Source organism: Mus caroli, chromosome 3 (genome assembly GCF_900094665.2).
Source record: "Mus caroli chromosome 3, CAROLI_EIJ_v1.1, whole genome shotgun sequence".
In the NCBI taxonomy this organism is placed as follows: Eukaryota; Metazoa; Chordata; class Mammalia; order Rodentia; family Muridae; genus Mus; species Mus caroli.
In genome coordinates, this window is record NC_034572.1 from 61,242,206 (window position 1) to 61,263,870 (window position 21,665).

The 21,665-nt window shown below is 42.7% G+C and overlaps 1 pseudogene; it reads right to left on the minus strand.

The window, feature by feature from the left end:
• Window positions 1-248: 248 nt before the first annotated feature.
• Window positions 249-21,421, minus strand: LOC110291836 (annotated as a pseudogene).
• Between the last annotated feature and the right edge of the window lie 244 nt (window positions 21,422-21,665).

The following is a 21,665-nucleotide window of genomic DNA, read 5'->3' on the forward strand; positions in this document are numbered from 1 at the left end:
ATCCTCCTCTTCCTCTTCTTCCTCCTCTTCTTCCTCCTCCTCCTCCACCTCCTCCTCCTCATCATCATCATCCTCCTCGAGGAAATGTACTCTGTGGTAGAGAGTATTTCCCATGTGGAGATCTCTTAAGTTTATGTTGGCTGTTTAAGAAGAGGGCTCCACTGTCTGAGGCGTACCCTGATGCCATGAGGTTAAGTCACAACTTAGTGACCACAGTTGCATGAAAACCCAAATCTATTTTCCTCTTTTCAAGCCCCCTGTTTCCAAGCATCTTTTAGGATGGCCGCTTTAGCGATAACTCTAGGGATGTGTTTTGAGCCCTGGTAGGTTCTGTGCAGCATCCTCTGCACACACTCTGGGTTCTCTAGTCCTGCTATCTTATTCTCCAGTCCCCGGATGTGGTAGCCTGGGAGTCCACAGTTGTGTTGAGTTAGAGATATCTGCTGGACCGGCTTGGCTGAGTTCTCAGAGCCACACACTGAAGGACACTTCACCCTTGTCACTGTGGAAAATGTTTCCTTCTGAAGGGCCACACCTGTCGGCAGTGTGGCTTCCAGGGGAGTGTAGAGATCTACAGAGAGATCTATGCATTTGCTTCTCTTAGGGAGGCTGGAGATTTGAGCCAAGGCACCTTCATTCTCTTGCTCAGCTTCCTTTGTGACCTTAATAGGACACCCATTCGACTCCCTATTCTCCTGTTGGCTTCTCTGTTAAAGAGCCATGACCAGTGTGAGTATCACAGAGCCTATGCCATAAACCCCAGGCCCATGCCCCAGCATCATAGCCTACTGCTCCATATCCTGCAGGTCTCCACTGAGCACAGTGAGTATGCTCTGGCTCCACCTTCCTCCCACAGAGGCCAGAGTGATTCACACAGGGCCGAACCAAAGGAACATTCCCATGTAATAGATGGCAGAACTGAGACATAGACATTGACTAGGTGAGGGAGTGTGTTCAGTACCAGTACAAACTGGGCAGGGGCTGTGTAGTGCAAGGATTCTACAATCCACTTAGGGCAACAGATATTATAGAAAGAGAAAGTGGGGTAAGGAAAGCAAATGAGCGCTAGTGTGAGTGTCCGTTCTGCTAGCCAACCATAGCTGACAGTGCAGTCTGCAGCTTGTGATTAGCTTCTCCAGCTCCTCTCCAGTGTCAGCTTCTTCTTCCGTGATGCTGCCTCTCTGGATCTCTGCGATGATGAAGACTTCCTAAGAGTCATTATGGGACAGCTATTCAGGGTTTTGCACATGGCAAGAACTCAGGATTGCAGTGGTAGAAGGTCATACATGTTGGAAGCAAGATCAGCCATCTTCCCTGGCCTCTTATTTGGTAGAGGTAATTTGGCCAGTATGTTCCAGTTAATGGGAGAGCAGGTTACACGGTCTCATTGTAGTAATCTCGGGAGCACATTTCTCTCTTCAGTTACTCATCCATAAGATTCTTTTATTTTATTTTTTGCTTTTAAAATTCTCTCTGTCTCTGCATGTCTCTGTGTCTTTGTTTCTCTCTCTGTCTCTGTCTCTGTGTCTGTTTCTCTCTATGTCTCTGTCTCTGTGTCTCTCTGTCTGTTTCTCTTTCTCTCCCTTGCTCGCTCTCTCTCTGTTTCTGTGTGTCTGTCTCTGTCTCTCCCTGTTTCTCTCTGTGTGTCTCTGTCTCTATGTGTATCTGTCTCTGTGTGTCTCTGTCTCTGTTTCTCTGTCTGTCTGTTTCTCTTTCTCTCCCTCTCTCTGTCTCTCTGTCTCTGTGTGTCTCTGTTTCTGCATGTCTGTATCTGTCTCTGTGTCTCTGTTTCTCTATGTGTCTCTGTATATCTGTCTCTCAGTCTGTCTCTCTCTGTCTCTGCATGTCTCGTTCTGCTTCTGTGTGTCTCTGTCTCTGCATGCTACACATCTCTGTCTCCAGATGTCTCTGTCTCTGTCTCTCTCTGTCTCTCTGTCTCTCTGTCTCTCTGTCTCTCTCTCTCTCTCTCTCATTCCTGTGCATATAGAAGTTCATGTGCCGTGTAGCTCATGTGGAGGGCATGGGGACAACCTCAGGACCTCAGGTGTTAGTCTTTGCCTTCTACCTTGTTTGAGACAAGGTCTCTTTTTCATTTTTCCTCCATGTGTGTCAGGCTGGCTGCACCATGATCGGATCTTCCAGGACTCCCCCTGTCTCCACCTAGTAAATCTCTGTGGGTGTCCCTGTTATCACAGACATGAGTGGCACAGTGTCTGACTCATGTGGGCTCTGTGGCTTTCAACTCAGGTCCTCATACACCCACAGCAAGGGATTTTACCCACTAAGCTGTCTCTCCAGCCCAGAATCCCTGGTTCTAATGCTGGATGTCTGCTGCCAATTTGGAGGGTTTTTGTTTGTTTGTTTGTTTGTTTGTTTTTTGACAAAGGATGAGTATCTAGCCTCTAGTGCATGGGAAATACTTGATGTGACTTTGAACTATAAATCTGAGAACTGTGCCCTCTAGTAAGGCCAGCTCACACATTGCCAGCTGGTACAGTTCACAAATGTGAGTAGGTGGCAGGCTATGGCTCAAGCCTTGAAGAAGGTGGAATGTCCTTGGGCACTCACTGAGAATTCAGTATACCTGCTGGACTGTTTGGAGCTTGGCTGGATGTTTCAAGAAGCCAGAAGAAATGACTCATGTAAGTAAAAAGTGGCAGGAGGGACAAGAAAAACAAAAGCCTCAGTCATATGTCAGAGCCAGCAACTTCCAGCCGCAAGGAAGTAAGGTTCGACCCAGTGTCATCCAGACTAGTCCATGACAATCACATTAGACTGAAAAAGCATATCAACTGGAGACTCTACAACTAGGGTGGGTTACTGGGATTTCTATGAGCTAATCTGGGTTGCTACTCAGTGTTATTATAATGTGAGGTTTCATCAACTATTCCATTGTCAAATATAAAAGTATAACAGGGAGAGAAGGGACTCCTTCATTCTGTTCCCAAACCAACCCACATATTTTTCTGCTGTTGTAGTCTTTAAGATGTCTTGGTATTTTTTATGCTTGCATGAAAGCCATAAGTACAAAGGCATCACTCAGAAGGTAACACTTGAAGCATCACTAGAGAAGTACAGAAAGCAAGAAAGCCATGCAGCTATCTAGAGAGGCGCATTAGTCAGGATTCTCTAGAAAGTTGGGTGGGAAGGATTTCTTAGAGTCACTTCCAGGCTATGGTCCAACTAATCCAACAATAGCTTGCTATGAATGGAAAGTTCAGTAATCCAGAAGTTGTTCCGTCCACAAGGCTGTATGTCTCAGATGGTTGTCCAGAGAAGCAGGATCAGACAAAGAACAAAGGATTCCATCTTCTATGTCCTTACATAGGCCTTCAGCAGAAGGTGCAGTCCAGACTAAAGGTGTGTCTTCCTGCCTTAAGATCCAGATCAAAGGTGTGTATCTTCCTACCAGAAAGGTCCGGACTAGAAGTAGAATGATTTACCCACTTCAAACCAAGCAAAAATAATCTCTCACAGGTGTGCCCTCCATTTCTGGGTTGTAGTTCACTCCGTATGGCTACATCGCACAAGGCCAACAACATGGGGAATATCTACGAAGCTGTCAGGTAATAATCATTTGGGGATGATCGGGTTGTGAATTTGGATGGTAGTGGAGTGGAGATGAGGTTGGATCCCAAATATAGTTCAAAAGCAGAAATAACTAATATAATTTATTGTTGAATTATTTGTGGAGTGTAAGAAAATTAGCATGTCTAGATTTGATGGCTGAGTATCTGCAACGATGTGCTTGCAAAGCTGCTGTGGGGTCAGTATCCAAAGCCCAGCTTGATGGTTTGTAGGATCCAGGCTTTTCCTTCCATGTCCTCTGATCTGGATACTGTAAAACCACTCATGTTATTGTGATGTAAAATTGCATGCACTGAGGTGAAGGGCAGAGGTCAGAATGTATTATTCCACTAACTTGTATCTAAAATTCATCTTGTTGTGGATTTTTTCCCCCTTAGGGGTCAACTCCTCGTGCCTGCAGGCAAGTTCTGTATTACAGAGTTGCAGCTTCAGTTCAGTCTATGCTGCCCATTTCTCACATGTAGTAGATGCTAAGTTGAGCTGTGGTGGTTCATTTGGAGAATTCTGGAGTCATTGGTTGGGGATGGCTTCACTAGTCACTACTATTTATTATTCTAGAAAGTTCTGTGAGTCGACTTTGGGCAACCACACTCCATGCAGCGTGGTTCATTGTTCACCATCCATTGATCACTTCCTGTGTCTTTTAATGAAAACACAGTGAAGACGAATGTGCTATTTATAATTTTCTTCCTGGAGTCATTTCAATTAAAAGTTAATTAAATGTCTTCACATCATAATTTTTAAAGTATTCTTTCTGTAATAGCGAGACAATGTGAGAGCTGTAAATTGCTGAGTCTAAAATAAACTTCCCCAAATGCCTTTTTGAAATGCCACAGTGTATACAGACAGCATTGCTTAAACACAATTAATGCTTTCACAACTTCATTAATTCTGCGAATAGAGTATTCGAGGGATGAGCTTGGGATTACAGAGGGTTCAATTAAGGTATTCTTTAAGTGTTGAATTCCAGTGGCTTGGACATCTAGTGTTGGATTCCTTAACCTGGAGCTAATGGTTCTCTCATTTGGGGGCTGTAACAGTTGCAATATGAAGGTCCCTTAAAGAATGTATGGGCTGAAAATTTAGTTCCCAGACCACAGAGCTCTTGGATGGCCTTTGACAGGAGCCTGATACAGCTGTCTCCTGCGAGGCTCTGGCAGTGCCTGGCAAATACAGACGTGGATGCTCACAGTCATCCATTGGACAGAGCACAAGGTCCCCAATGGAAAAGCCAGAGAAATACCCAGGGAGCTGAAGGGGTCTGAAGCCCCATAGGAGGAAACATCAATATGAACTAACCAGTACCCACAGAGCTCCTTGGAACTATACAACCAAGCAAAGAAAACACATGGTGGAACTTGTGGCTCTAGCTATATATGTAGCAGAGGATGGCCTAGTCGGTCATCAATGGGAGGAGAGGCCCTTGGTCCTGTGAAGGTTCTATGCCCCAGTATAGGGGAATGCCAGGACCAGGAATGGGAGTGGGTGGGTTGGGGAGCAGGGGGAGGGGAAGGGGAAGGGGAAGGGGATAGGGGATTTTCAGAGGGAAAACTAGGAAAAGGGATAACATTTGAAATGTAAATAAAGAAAATATCTAATAAAAATGAAATAATAATAATAATAATAATAATAATAATAATAATAATAAAAAGGCAGGGCCTAGAAGAAGGAAGCTAGCTTACTAGAGGCCTCCCTTTAAAGAGAGCTTAGAGATCCATGCTTGCCTCCCTCTTGCTTTTCCTCTCTTCTTCTCCCTCTTCTCTTCCTACTCCTTGGCCACTATGAAGTGAAGAGAACTCTTCCAACACATATTTCCACCATGATGTACCCAAAGCAATAAGGCTAAGTAACCAAGGCTGGTATCTCTGACATTATAATTCAAACTAACCCGTTCCTCCTTGTTGCGGCCTGCCCGCAGTCCACAACACGAACGGTTCAACTGAGAATGGCAGTTCGCTGAAAAGAGAGGAATCTAGACGGCACCTCCTTACAGCTCTATTATGTTTGGCACAGTGACAAACAAATTGAGTGATGACTGACACAAGAATGTTGGAAAACTCCAAATGATCAATGAAAGTCACAGTAGGCTTAGCTCATTGGTAGACAAGTCCTGAGTGAATGTTCACATTAAATTCCCAGGTGAGGCCAGGTGGTGGTGGTGGTGTACACCTTTACTCCCAGCACTCTGGAGGCAGAGGCAGGTGGATGCCTCTGAGTTTGAGGCCGTTCTTGGCTACAGAGTGAGTCTGAGGACAGCCAGGACTACACAGAGAAACCCTGTCTTGAAAAGCAAACACCAACTTCAAGCAAATTAAAAAAAATTCCAAATCCCCAGATGACTTTAAATCATACCAAATTGTAAGAACCACATTTCCCCCTCCTCTCCCCATGTGTGTATGCATGTTCACATGTGTATGGGTACACGTGTGTCTGTATGGCAGCTCAAGGTTGATGTTGGGGGTCTTCCACCTTAGTCTTTTTAGGCAGTATCTTGAAATCAAACCCGGAGCTTACTGATAACATCTAGTCTCCCTAGAGAACTAGCTTTGAGATTCCCTGTGTGACTTCTAAGGCTAGAATTACATAAGGGCCACCTTGCCCATTCAGCATGGACTTTATATGGGGTTAGGAGATCAGAATTTAGAACTCTGATCCTTCCTTCCTTCCTTCCTTCCTTCCTTCCTTCCTTCCTTCCTTCCTTCCTTCCTTCCTTCCTTCCTTCTTCCTTCCTTCCTTCCTTCCTCCCCCCCTCTTTCTTTCTTTCATTCTTTCTTCTCCTCTTCCTCCTCCTCCTCCTCTTCCTCTTCTTCCTTATTTTCTTAAGAGCATCTAACTCCTTTATTCTTTTAGGTCAGTGAGGTTTGGATTCTGTCCAAGATATACCAGAAGACTGAGACTGTGGTGTCCAAGGTGACCAGTATGATGTCCAGCTTTCACACTGTGGGTGAGTCATTAGCTTGTGGGGTAAACAATCTTCCCACTTTCCCTCAAATACGTTCTCTGCTGTAGAAGACCACAACTCTATTTCACTGCCAAAGACACCTTCTCTCAGGTAGCTGTAGTTGTGGAGGGAGGCTTCTGATCCAGTTCCAAAATTAGGAATAGTATTCTTTAATCTAAGTCACCTCTGATAAAGGCTGTCAAGGAGGCCATTTCCTGCAGGATTGGGTGTTATAGTTCTGTATTCTACTCCAGGGGAGAAAGAGATCTTGTAATTCTCCATAATGGACCCAGCAATGAGGGATAATTGCTGTTCTAAGAGCTTTCTGGGCAATCTCTTAATTGCCCTTAGAAAGCCACCTGAAGATTTAGCTTTGTGCCCTCCCCCTCCATTTTTTTTTTTTTTTACAAAAGGAATAGAGGTAGTGATGGCTTGCTGAGGCCACCCTGGCTTGTTATAGAAGCTAGGATCCAAACTCACGATATTTGGCCAAAGAGCTTGTAACTTTACCTACTAATATGGTCTACCATTTCTCAGACTACCTGGCTGTATGCCCTTCTCTCCCATTATGTTGGCCTCCGAGTTTTGATAAAGTGTTGGCAATGAGAGTCAGATTCTGTAGTGTAGCTCTGCATAATGAGGGTGGTCTGATGTTAGCAATGTAACAGATATCCTGGGAGCTCTCTCTCTCTCTCTCTCTCTCTCTCTCTCTCTCTCTCTCTCTCTCTCTCTCTCTCTCAGAAGGACCTAGGTGTAGTGGACCATGCAGTGGCATATAGCAGACGTGCAGTGGTTTGGGGAACCCTGTGCCTTATAGACCCATGTCCTGACTGGGTGGTGCCCACTGCATCCTACTTACTGAATAGTTTGAATGTTAACTACTCTGTTACTTCTGTGAGTGTCAAGGCTGGCCTGATGACATGTCCCTGTGTCATCATGAATCTTCTAGGTCAGAAGGAAGAGAGGGCCAGTTGTCCATGAGGCTGCCAGGGGCTATCACAAGGTGGAAAGCTGAAGGCTTTTAGTTATGGAATACTAAGGAATGGAGAGTGAGAGAGACACCGTAAAAGAAATGAGAGCTCTGATAGAGGGCAGGATTTCTCAACCTGATCCAAAGGGATTCCACTAAAGAGAAAATTATAGTGTATATCTAGAGTTAAAAGTTTAGTCATAATGTTATTGATCATACAAAGAAAGTATTAATCCTTCATGTCTTTATCAACTATAAAATTACAATGTACCAAGAAAATAGAAGCTAATTCACCAGAGTGATACAATTCTACATCAGTATCACCAATTAAGTGCGAGAAATGAGGATATTTTTGTATAAATTACCCCAACTCATAACACATCTATGGCATTGATGATGTGTGTTTTCTGGGTGTGGCCAGCATCACTTTGGTCTCGTGGGATGACTCAGGTCTCCTACCATGCTTGTCCTTGGAGCTCTTGAAAGATCTCTGCTTATTCAGGGCCTTCAGTGCTTATGTCTTCCCTGGATCCAAAGATTTTTTTTATAAGAGATTTATAAATTTTGTGTGTATGTGCGCACATACACACGTGTGCGTGCATATACTCTTTCTAAAGATATTCAGTAAGAGAACAGAGCCCTTTTCTTCCCAGGTAACTTCCCCAGTGCTGTGTGCTCTCTGCTGCTCCCTTCATCTCCTGCAGGTTCCTTGCACTCTCTTCCATATCCATCAGTGTATAGCTTTCTGTGTCCTTTCTTTCATTCCACTCTTCACTGGGAGTTTGCTATGGTCAGTTCCTCATTTTGCTTCTGACTACCAGGACTCCTGCCTAGGCTTCTGCTCCTGTTCTCAGCCCTGCAATGACTTTGGATTCCCCCATTTTTGTCAGACCCTTTCTTCTCTAGACAACGATGATGTCTTTTGAACTTGCCTCAGAACCAAATGGACCTATCTGCTATTCTCCCCAGAACTCTTTGCTCCAGAAGCCTTAATTTTCCTTGGCTTCTTCCCTGTCACTGTGGCTGCTTCTGGAAGTGTCCCCATAGACTTGTCTCTTTAGGTTAACTGGTTTTAGTTTATGAACATTTGTTTCTTTTTCTTCTTCTTCCCCTTTTCTCTTTGCAGTCACTTTCACTCCTGCTGTTTTCCTCTTCCTCAGAGAAAGAGAAGGAGGAGGACAGAAGGAGGAGGAGGAGGAGATGGGGAGGAGAAGGAGGAGAGGGAGGAGGGAAGAAGAGGAGGAGGGGAGGAGGAGGAGAGAAAGGAGGAGGAGGGGAAAGAAGAGGAGGATGAGGAAGAGGATGGGAAGAAGGAAAGGGCAAAGAGGAGGAGGAGGGGGAGGAGGGGGAGTAGGAGGAGGGGGAGGAGGAGGAGGGGGAGGATTTTTGGTATGTTTATTTTTTATTTTTTTAATTAGGTATTTATTTCATTTACATTTCCAATGCTATCCCAAAAGTCCCCCACACCCTCCCCACCCACTCCCCTCCCCACCCACTCCCACTTTATTTTTTTGTAACTTTCAAGTCTATCCAATTCTGGAGAAGCTTCTGTTTTTGGTTGCCAGCAACTTTTAGAATTCCACTTCTAAAGGGTCTTCTTCACCATCACTTGCATCATAGTCCTGTGATGAATCATTTGTGGTCAAGTTTCCCCCAGTACATTTTGTTCCAATACAAGCCCATTGTTTCACATCTCTGCTATGAGCTCTGAGGGGTGCATCAATGGCCCTGAGCTGTCATTAGGAACTGAACTCTCACTGATTCACGAACGACAAAATGATAAAACATGGGCCATTCTCCATTTGAATTTACATGACCCCAGTTGTGGCATTTGTTATGCCTTACATTTTGCACCCAAATACCAATGGGTTGATCTCTGGGGTTCATGTCAATATCTTTGGCATATTTTTCTCTCTGAGTGTCTTTCTCTCATTCCAACTCATATTCTACTTCTCCTTTTTCTTTCTCTTTGTTTTCTAACTCCCAGTGGGACCTCATGTATGACATTTGGGGCATTCTTCATGTGTTCATCTCCTATAAGCAATAGTTCCAAAGGCTTACTCCACTATCATCATGCTGGGAGCATGGTGGCAGGCAGGCATGGTGCTAGAGAAATAGCTGAGATCCACAGCCAGAATGCAAAGACATTTCTGATGAGATAGGCTAAAGAGCCTCTGAGTGACTCCTCGGTACCAAAGAGGCCACAGTACAGAGTCAGACACCAAGTTGTTTGGCAACTCTTGGTTATAATAAAGAGCATGTTTATTCATACTTGTGTTGTTTTTCTTATTTTTAGAGATAGGGCGTCTATATGTTGTTCTAGCTGGTCTTGAACCGACTGTAGTCCAGGTGTACCTAATGTGCATCTCTCCCAATTCAGCCACTTGAGTACTGGGGTTACAGGCATGGTCCACCACAGCTGGCTTATTCTGATTGCTTAGATTGATGTGGAATAACATAAACTCTCATGAGAGATTAACCTTGATTTTCCTGTGTTCTTAGTATTGAGACAATGTTGAGATAGCTCTGTCCAGTGGAAATATAACACAACCCATAAATATGAGCCTCATGTATAATTTTAAAGTTTCAAGCAGCCAATTAAAAAGCAACAAGAACAAACAGGTATAATTAACTTAATTATATATCTTATTTAACTCAATATATTGCAAAAATTATTATTTTAACATATAACCAATATAAAATTATTGATTTTTAAATTTTGTGATAAGCTTTATAAATTTGTGTATATTTTGTATTTAGAACACATCCCAGTTAAGACTAACAATACTGCAAGTGTTCCTGTGGATAGTGGCAAGTGCTTTGGAGAGCATAGGTACAGAAGATAATAGATGCTCATTAAATGTTTTGAAGAAGAAAGCTATGCAGATGACCAAAAGACCTTCTGGGCCCTCAGGCCTTTGAGATAACACCTTTCTGGTGCTCTTTCCCATTTTACAGTAGGGGAGAAGCAAAAAAAGGACCTTGGCCTCCCAGCTCTCCTGAATCCTCCTACCTTGTCTGCCTATATCCTGCTTTGTTTCTCTGTAGCCGTGCTTACAGGACATACAGTGTTCATATTCCTAAACTCAAAGCTTACAGAGACCTCCCCCCTTTTCTGTGTTTTCCCTTCAACACTGAGATATAGTCCAAATCCATTTGTACCAACCCTTTGTATGTTAACCTTGATAACATGGCTAACTTGTTTCCTGAGCATAGATCTAGTGCCTTCAATTGCCATACCCCCAAATCGATTTCATCTGTGAATAGTTGAGATGCATGAAAAGGACAGTCCTGTTGTTCCAAAGCTGCAGGATTGCCATGACACAGGGCAGCAACAGGATAACTTGGAGGAGTTGTAATGAGGATCCAGTATTGATGGTGTCACAGAAGTCGGAGATCTTAAACTAGACCAATGACTCATTGCAATGAACATTTGTAAGTGAAGATGTGTGGACAGCAGGATATTCTGGGGGACACACAGTGACATTCTACAGCAGCTTCCAGGTGAGATGTTCTCTATGCTTTGTTGTTTGTTGTTTGTTTGTTGTTGGTGGTGGTGGTGTTGATAGTGTTGATGGTGTGTGTTTGTATGTGTGAGTGTGTGTGTGTGTGTGTGTGAGAGAGAGAGAGAGAGTGTGTGTGTGTGTGTGTGTGTGTTATTTTGGGGAGGAGGTTGCTAGGGCAGAATGTGGATATGAATGGATAAGGAGATGAGCGGAACTGGGTACATGATGTGAAATCCACAAAGAATCAATTAAAAGGTTTAAAAAAGATGTGATAGCTTAAAGTTTAAGTAGCTTTCTAGACTTTCTCTCATTATGCCAAAGTTTGATAATCTCTCTCTTCAGACCCTGTAAATATGGGGAAGTGTTCCAATTGGGATGGACTGTTCCTGTTTCTCTTCCTTCAGTAGAGAGACATTTGGCTTTGTAAACTTGTAATACTGTGTCCTTGAATACTAAGGGTTCCTCCCAACTCTCTTAGCATTCAATTAAGATGATTGACAGTAATTATATTCAGCCAACACATTAACTTCACCATTGGTTCTGGGCATCTTGGAATCACTAGAGTGCTTTCACGAGTACAACTGTTTCACAAGCACCCTCCTTTGCTACCAGGCTTAGTGCTAGGCTCTCTCAGGATAGGGTCAGGATCATATACTGCAGATGGGCATCTCAGCCAACTCTGACATTTCATCTCCGTTACCATCTAGTGATTGCCATATCCAGGAATCCATCCCACAATCAGCTTCCAAACGCTGACACCATTGCATACACCAGCAAGATTTTGCTGTAAGGACCCAGATATAGCTGTCTCTCGTGAGACTATGCCGGGGCCTAGCAAACACAGAAGTGGATGCTCACAGTCAGCTATTGGATGGATTACACGGCCCCCAATGGAGGAGCTAGAGAAAGTATCCAAGGAGCTAAAGGAAACTGCAACCCTATAGTTGGAACAACATTATGAACTAACCAGTACCCTGGAGCTCTTGACTCTAGCTGCATATGTATCAAAAGATGGCCTAGTCGGCCATCACTGGAAAGAGAGGCCCTTTGGACTTGCAAACTTTATATGCCCCAGTACAGGGGAACACCAGGGCCAAAAAGGGGGAGTGGGTGGGTAGGGGATTGGGGGGGTGGGTATGGGGGACTTTTGGGATAGCATTGGAAATGTAAACTAGGAAAATACCTAATAAAAATATTAAAAAAAAAAAGAAGTACTGAGCTAGGATAAGACAAGCAAATTAGCCTGAAATCAAGGGAACTGCAGATCAAAATGAGTGGCTTCTTTACTAAGGTCTGGCACAGTAACTAAGGGCAGTGAGGTTTGCTATTTCAGGAGTACAATTTAGAAATACCACTAGCCGGGGAGGGGATGGGCAGCTAATACAAATGGCTAGAGCATTTTATATCAGAGGGACCAGACTTTATTTGTTTTTGTGTAACTCATAATCTTAACTTTTTATTGTTGCACAGCTGCCAAAATGATTTTATAATACAAATAAAAGTCTGATATATGTGTATGACAACATGTTTATTGTTCATCACTTCTACTAAGGGATGAAATATTTTATTATTATCATTCTCAAATGCCTATTGACAAGGAAAAGCTAACACAGTAAAATCTCATCTTCCATCTTCCACTGACCACAGAGCTGATTTTACCAAGCAGCGTTTGGATATTCAGAGTAGGGTTTGGGATAGACATAGTTTTTTTTCTTTTTCATTTTATGTTCAATAAACTGGCACTTATTCTTATTAGAGCAGAGGAGAAAAAGATCAAGACCCCAAGCCTCATGGTACTTGCATCTCATGGGAAAACAGAGCAATAAACAGCATGACCAATGGCAAAAAAATGTTATAGATGTGACAGTGACTGTGGGGCTAGGTGAAGAGTGATGAAATGCTCTGGATGAAAAATGTTCCAGATGACGCAGTATGGGCAAGGGCTCTGTGCTAACTACTTTTCTCATCATGAGGTGACCAGATAGATGCCAGAGACGACCTCAGAGAGGAGATTTAGTTCAGTTCTTGGCTTTAGCCTGTCACAATGAAGAAGTCATGGCAGACTTCATAGTGGAGGAAGCAGGAGGAGGCAGGAGCTTCTCACATTTCAGTGAACCATGAAGTAGAGAGCTGGGCTGGAAAGAGGAGCTAGCCTACATCTCTCAAACCTGCAATCCTAGTGGCTTATGTCTGCCAACTAGGTTCCATGTCCCCAAACAGTACCATCATGAGTTCATGAGTTCTGGGGGGCATTTCAGCCCCAACTCCTAACAGGCTCTGAGGCAAGAAGGCATGCGGCATGCCTATGAATTCTCTAGCCTGTGTTTGGAGTGGAAAGGAAAAGGAAGAGTGTGGTAGATGAAGACAAGGGGCCTGGACAATCTGGGAGGCTCCAGCTTGGAGTTAGCTTTACTCTGAGTGAGAAGTACTGCCCACCTTTGATCAACATGTAAAATGTATCATTTAATTTAAAAGGATAATCCCAGTGTTGCATAGTACTACATTCTCCAGGGACCAGGGTAAACAGGGGATTGTTGCTGTGTCCTACAAGTGTCTTGGACCAGAGGAGCAGGAGTGGAGGTAATGAGAAAAGATTGGATCCTTGAAAAGTGTTCAGGTTAGAGCCAAGAGGACTTTGTGAATTTTGTTTTGATAAAATAAAAAGATCAAGAATGGGTCAGGCTTCTGGGCTGAGCATCTGGAGGACTGCAGGGTGGTTGATGATGAAGGTCAGGAATTTGCTGGACCATTTGGAATGTGTCTGCCTAGAGATACTTCTTCAGAACCACACTACATTTGACTCAGCTCAGGCATCGACCTTTGCTCCTCATCTTTTGGGGAAGAAGATATTAATGTTCTCTGAAACTTTCCAGTATACTCTTTTTTTTTTTTTTTTAAACAAAGAAAACTCGTGCAATATTTTCTGAAAGTTTGAGTAAATCATTTCTTAACCCTAACTTGTCTGTTTTCTTTTTTTGTGTAACTGAATTTTATTTTTTCTTTTTAAAGCAAGGGACTGGAGTAATTTCTTTCTAAAGCTTTCACTATTTAATATTTTATCATAAGTATTTTAATTTGTATATATATTGTAGATTGAGTACAGATCAACCAGATTAAAGCCTTTCCCTGGTTTCACTTCTGACATCAGTGATTCTGCCAAGGCTGATTTACCTATAAAGCTATCTGCTGTTCCAGAACGCTCAATGAACAAACACCAGGGGTCCAGCAGCAGACAGAAACAGCAAGGCATTTCTGCTGGGAGCTGTTCCTACAGGTGACCATTGCTATAATAGCTTGTTCTGTATGAGAAAGACCATGAATTCTGGAGTCAGATCTGAGTGTCAGCTGAGTCCTCATGTTGTTGAGTACTTGTGACAACAATTTAACTACTCCATGCTTCTGTTTCAGCCTTCTATAAATGCATGAATCTGAGCTATGACACTAGATGCCTTATAGCTGTCAATAGATACTTTACTAATGCGGATGTCTAAACCTCTCTTTTCCTAAGTAATTAGCCTGGGAGCTCAAGAGACAAGGATCATGGAGTGGTCATTGGGAAGCTATGTAGATGAAAAGACAGATTCTGACAGCAACTGAGATCAGGGTGAGGCTGCTCAAAGCCAAAGACCTTGTATTAGGAAGGATAAGAATTTATATTCTCATAACAATTGCTAGTTCAATTTTGTCCAGCCCTTTTAACCAGGATTTTTCAGGAAGGGAGGTGGATATCACCTGTGTTGAGAACAGAAGTCTATAAAGGAAATTTTATGTTTAAACTGTACAGTGCTGATATGGATATTCTATGTGAGTCAGAAAAAATCATGGCTGACAGCAGACATCCAGGAGACTATGACTCAGCACAAAATGGCTGACACTGGATATCTAGGGAATGCAAAGGTAAACAGTGGTGTAACCTATTACCTCACTTTTCTTACAGAGTAACACTTTTTGTGATTCTGTATAAATATGGCCTTGAGATCAGGAGTCTTGATCTGAGCCTTTGAGTTCACAATCCTGGGTGTGTTTGTTTGTAAGCACACACGCCTACCTCTGTGTGGCCTGTGTGCTGGGCTGTGGGCCTCACACCTTGTTTACTGTGATGCTTGATAGAGTCCCCCATGTGAGAATAAATATGGTCACTTGACTGAATGGTATTCATGGAAGAAATTCTAGCAAACACACTTAGAAAAAAAGAAACTCAGCTTTAACCTAGTAGCTTATTACTAGAATTAGACATTTTTATCCTTTCTGTACATAACAATGTAATATCATTTATGGTCTACAAAACTGTGGTCACACTGTTTTATGTCTTATTCTATGAAAATATGTTGTAAACACTTTCCAAATTTTATATATTTTTCTATTTTAATGGCCACATAGTAAATTTTGAGTGTAGATATCATCATCTTTATAGTGAGCTAATTTCATAACGTTAGATACTTAGGCAGTCTTATAACATTTTGTAACTACAAATAACATTATGTGAATAAAATAAAATAAGTTATTAGCATCTCCACCTCAATGCTTAAGTTTTCTCCCTTTTGAGAAATGATTTACATGTCAGGTATAGTGGCATGCAGCTTTCATCCCAGCACTCAGTTGGCAGAGGCAGGCAGATCTCTGTGAGTATGAGGTCAGCCTGGACCATGCAGTGAGTTCCAAGAGAGCCAAGCCTATATAAAAAGATCCTGCCCACCCTTCCCCTAGTGTTAGCAGGTTGTTTAAGGACACGGTGGAGAATAGTCTCTCATGCCCTTCAACCATCCCTCTCAGTGACAAGGTAACATCTTGCATTAATTACTCTAGAACTGTGCCATAACCACGAGGTGACATTGCTAAGATCTTTTAACACCTGCATTGGGGTTTATGGACTGCTTTGACCTGATGAATGTTTCTGACATCCTACTGGGATGCTCTACTTGGCATTTTCTTTTTTCTTTTTTTTTTCTTTCCAATTTTTTATTAGGTATTTTCTTCATTTACATTTCTGCTTTGCATTTTCAAGCATGCTTCCCTATTCTGTCAGCTACCCATCCCTTCTCCTTTTCCCCAGTGGACCCCTATTAACTAGCTTGCTTTCTTCATAGAGGTATTCTCACCCTGTTTGCACTGATAAATGAGTTCTAGATCCTGAGAATTCCAAGCCCCAATGTTCTCTAGTGTTCCTGTCAAATGAGGTCAGAGACCTTTTTCTTCCTCAAGAAACTGCAGCTGGTTTATTGGTTCCTACTTTTTAATACTGGTACAGATAATGCCCATGGTATCTGTCTTAGTTAGGGTTTTATTGCTGTGAAGAGACACTGTGACCAAAGCAACCTTTATAAAGGAAACCATTTAATTGAGGCTGGCTTACAGTTCCAGAGGTCAGATCCATTATCATCATGACAGGAAGCATGACAGCCTGCAGATAGACATAGTGCTAGAAGACCTGAGAGTTCTATATCTTTATCTGAAGGCAGCCAGGAGGAGGCTGTCCTCCACATGCAGCCAGGAAGGGACATTCTTTTCCACTGGATGGACCTTGAGCACTAGAAGACCTCAAAGTCTTCCTACACAGTGACACACTTCCTCCAACAAGGCCACACCTATTTCAACGAGGACATTCCTTCTAATAGTGACACTTCCAATGGGCCACTCATATTCAAACCATCACACTATTAGAGCCATTAGGTATCACAGTTACAATCTGCTGCTGATAGATTCACCAGTTAGGGATAAAAATCCATCTGCAATGTTGCATTTCCTCTGATCTTGGGATTCTGTGGGGCCATATTTTATAAATATGGAAAAACACATCTGCAAAGTAGTAACAAAATTTCATCTTATGTGTGAATATAACACAAGTACTTCAACGAAGAATATCAAGAATTGTATCAACTCAAAGGAGAAAGGGAAGTTGAATGAAATGGTGGCTATGGTTACCTCTAGTTTCACGGAGCCCACTTCAGTGCTGTAGAGTGGACAAAGCCACTATGCTTTGTCATAAGAGGCACTTCTGTGAATGGTGCTGATTACGGTTGAGTCTTCCTCTGAACAATCATTGCTGGTACAACTAGGTCTATTTGTAACTGGAAAGTAATACCATAAATATGCTCATTAACTGGTAGAACTGGTTTGGGTACTAGTTCTGAAGAGATACTTGAAAGGGAAGGTAGTTGTAATAAAACAAAGAGACAAACATGCCTGTTACACTAATTTCAGAGAAAGCACTTTATAGAATATTATAGGTAATGCCAAGGAAATACAGGACTACATTAAAGCAAACTATACTATATGGTTGTAGATTTATGTGCTAGCATCTTCAGACTTTGTATTTATTCCAGTGGGAAAATTAGTCATGCATTATGCAAGTTTTGATTTATGCAAGATCTTCAGTAATTTATCACTTACATTAAATGCATGTCCCTATGCTGGGATTACTCGTACTTCACCTACGACTGAAGTGTTATGAGCAATTAGGATTGGGTTTTTACTCCTCATCCCCACCCCAATTTATAAATAAGATTTTTTTAGTAAGTTGCTTGAAATTCAAGAACATATTTCTCAATAAAAAAGTCATACTTAGGAACTCACACTTACTGATTTTACATACATAACACAGTATTTGACATATGAGTTCTATTCTAATTTGGTCTTTTCAGCAACTTTGGTAAATCTCCTTAAATGTGTAAAAGTGACATCCAAGAAGCACAGAAGTTGAGGTCAAGGACTTTTTTGGAGGGCAGCAATCCAGGATACAGATATATGCCAGACTCCAAAGCCCATGTTTTAGTGGAAAGACACAGACCTCTGGGAAGTCATTAGACAGCCATAGGGTTCTATGTTCTTGAAATTTGGTTAAGCCATGTAGTCATGTAGGGGATGGAAGGCTCGAGTTTCCATCAGACAGCATCCTGTTGACTGCCTTCCATTCCTTCCAGCATCACTTACCCCACAGCCACATCAAAATCGCACAGACACAGTTGACTTCTTTATTCTTATCTGGGTATAAAGCAGCACCGTCAGCATTCATGGCTTTGTACACACACCTCCCAGCAGAAACCAGCTCTGGAAAATGGGTGTCTCTCCAACTCTTGTTTCCTCTTGACAGTGGGGATGCAGTAAATCCCGTCGTCATCTGGAGGAAAATAATGATGGCCTTTGCAACATCTTTCCCCTAAAGAGTCACAGAGCTGTTCTCAGCTTAGCCCTGAGCATGTGTGCTGTATAAGACAGCTCAGGGTCTATCTCCAACCCCACAGCCCCTCTCCAGTCTCTTTCTGCAGTTCTTCTCATACCCAGTGCTGCCTTGGAATGGTCCTGTTCATGCCTAGCTCTTTCTTCAACTTGGAGGCCTGCTGATTGCTTGACGTAAGTCCCCAAGAGTGCCCAGATAATATCTGACAGGAGCAGGAAGGGTCTGGAAAATTGTCCTATCTCGTACAGCCTGGTTCCTATGCAGCTTTGCAAATTATACTGGTCTTCAAGGCTTCAGTCAAAAATATTTGAGCAGTGCCTTCCTTTCTTACGTTCCCAAGGCCATGATCTGGCTTCCTACTGCACATAAACATGTAGCCAAGCTTTCCTGTTTGGCAGCCAGGCCAATTTCAGATTTTAATTTGTTACACACATTCTTTTTTTTTTTTTTTTTTTTTTGGTTTTACGAGACAGGGTTTCTCTGTATAGCCCTGGCTGTCCTGGAGCTCACTTTGTAGACCAGGCTGGCCTCGAACTCAGAAATCCGCCTGCCTCTGCCTCCCGAGTGCTGGGATTAAAGGCATGCACCACCACGCCCAGCTACACACATTCTTTAAGAAGAGAAGATACATTAAAAAGCAGAAAGGAAACAACTTAATCAGGTTGAGATTTTAGTAAGTATTTTACAATAAAAATTGAAATTACAATGTTGGGTGGTGGTGGTATACACCTTTAGTCCCAGCACTCAGGAGGCAGAAGCAGGTGGATCTCTGAGATCAAGGCCAGCTTGGTCTACAGAGTGAGCTCCAGGACAGCCAGAGCTACACAGAGAAATCCCATCTTGAAAAACAAAAAATTAAATTAAATTAAAAGTTTTGAAAAATTAAAATGACAGAACATAGTACTTTCACTAAATTTAAACAATGACGAAGTGCACTCATGGAAAGACAGAGGGCAGCGTATAGCCAGCATAGCAACGAGGTGGTTGCCTAGCATCGGAAGCTCTGACTCTGATCTTCTGATCCTGAGTGCTGCTAAAACTAAATTAAAATAAAAAAAAAATAAAGCCGTTACTTTCCTTCACTTGACTTCCTCATCTCACTATTTCCTTTCCCTACCCTGCCTAATCCAACGAGTAACATGAATTTTATCATCTTTGCACAGTAACACCTTGATTATTCCCTGGACCAACCCTTCAGAGGTCAGGCAAGAGAACATCTCTTCTTGACAGCCGTGTCCTCTGACTAGTGGCAGCCACAAACTTCATTCAGCAGGACCTAAAAAAGTAATTGCTCCTCCGGCTACACTCTTGAGTCCACACAAATCCCTCCTCTGTACCCCCCCCCCCCCCAATCCCTGCAGGAAGCTATCTCTGGCAACAGATCTAAAGTTCAAACAAGTGAACTTGGAACAGCATGGGACGGAGGGGGTTGGGGTGGGGGTCTCTTAAGTCTTTCTTGCCTTCTCCTGACCACACAGAAATTGTCTTTTCCCACGGCTATTCATTTAGCCCAGCTCCTGCTGAGCCTGCCTCTCCTTTTCTGCTTTTCTGTCCGATGGTGTCTTCTCTGTCAAATGCCTGAGTGATGCTTCTCTCAGCTCAGATCCCAGAGCTGTGTCAAATAGAGCGCCGGGGGCATCTGAAGTAAAAACAGCATTCTTCATGGAACCGTGCTAGTTGTCACTCAGTGCCTCAGCAAGGCTTACACATTGCAGTTGACGTTTGTCAGGGGCTGTGTGTCTGTATCATTAGCACCACCGCCAGAGCCTTTCTGTAAGCACGTCTAGCTAAGATGAGCCTTTGTCTTGTTACCTCTTGTATACGTCCAGAGTGCTGTTCTTGAACACCCCTGGACCTTTGCATGGCACTGTATCTGCCTGTAATGGGTTTTCCTGACCTCTGCTGACTCAGTACCCAGCACACTGGCAACCCCATACTTGGTTTCAGTGTTCAGATCTTAGCTGAGACTCTTATTCTTTTTTTTTTTTTTTTTGACAATATCCTTGATGGTGGTCTTTCATCATGTCTCAAAACATCCTGGGTTCCTCTCTCTGGAGTGTTCCTTAACTCACTGCACCATAGTACCTGTCTCCCTGCCAGACTGGAGGCAAGAGCTAAGCTAGGCTCTACTGTTACCACAGAGCCAGCCAGCAGCCACAGTGTAGCAAGCCTGTGCTATGCATGCTGGTCATTTACTGACTGACCAGTTCATGCTTTCTCTCTGTGGTCTCACATGCCACATGTTTATCTGAGTGACATCCTCTTCTATCACTTCTAACCTACTATTTTCTTTACCCTGAGCCATCTTGCTAATACACTCCCCTCCATTATTACATAAAATACGGATAGTCCTTAAGAGATAATGGGGCCCACTTGAAGATTCCATATAACGTGTCCAGTGTCTTGACTAAACAGTAACAGAATGTTTACTGTTGGGATGAAAGTTCAGTTAGCCAGACCCCATTATTGTTTGGCAGAAACTATGCCTTGGGCCAGGTCATAAAAATAACTGAAAGCCATATTCAGAAATGTAGGCTCTAATCTAAGGCCAATGGGCAGTTGCTATAGTTTTAAGAGGAAAAGAAGCTGTATAAAAGGTCTTAATGAATAGGCAAAGTAGAGATAAGGGTTATTTATAGGAGGTTGTGCCAGCTAAGAGATGCTGGTGGCTTAGCCACCCTAGTGTTTGTGAGAACAGATAGGGGTTTGGCAGTAGCAGTGATGGAGCATTACTCTCAAATCCTGATAACTGAACAGGGCATGAAGTCCCCAGTCCACCCGCAGCCTGAAAAACAAGTTGAGAGGCTCACTTCAGATGTCCCTGACCAAAGAACAGTTCTCACATATAACACAAATGTGCTGTCATTTGGAGTCAGAGATTTAGCTGTGTGTCCTGGGGCAAATTGGATGACATCTCTGAATTTCTGAATGTACAGTATAAGAAAATGAAACAAGAGGGAATGTAAATACCCTGAATGTGACAATACAAACCATTCTGTAATACATCCCCAAGTTGCTCTACATAGGCAAACATGCACACACATGCACATGCATGCACAAATATGCACAATCATGCACACACTTGCACTGTCATACCTATTATCTATTACAAATCTATTTATCCTTGTGGAGCAGCTGAAAATGCAGTCCCAACCTTAGAGCCTGTAACATTATCTGAACCTTCCATATGGTGCCATGTTGTTTAGGCTTTCCAAAGTTTATCCTCTCCTTACCTCCATTGTTATTGGTCCAAGTGAGAGCACTGTCTTGCTCTATTCCCTTTTATATCTCTGCCATTCCACCCCTGTTCCTACCTGCCCAGGCATCTACATTAGTGTTTGACATGTAGTGTACATATTCAAATATATAGTCAAACGCTGCACCACATATATGTGTGTGTGTAAACATATATATGTGTGTATATATATATATATATATACACACACACACACACATATATATATATATATATATATATATATA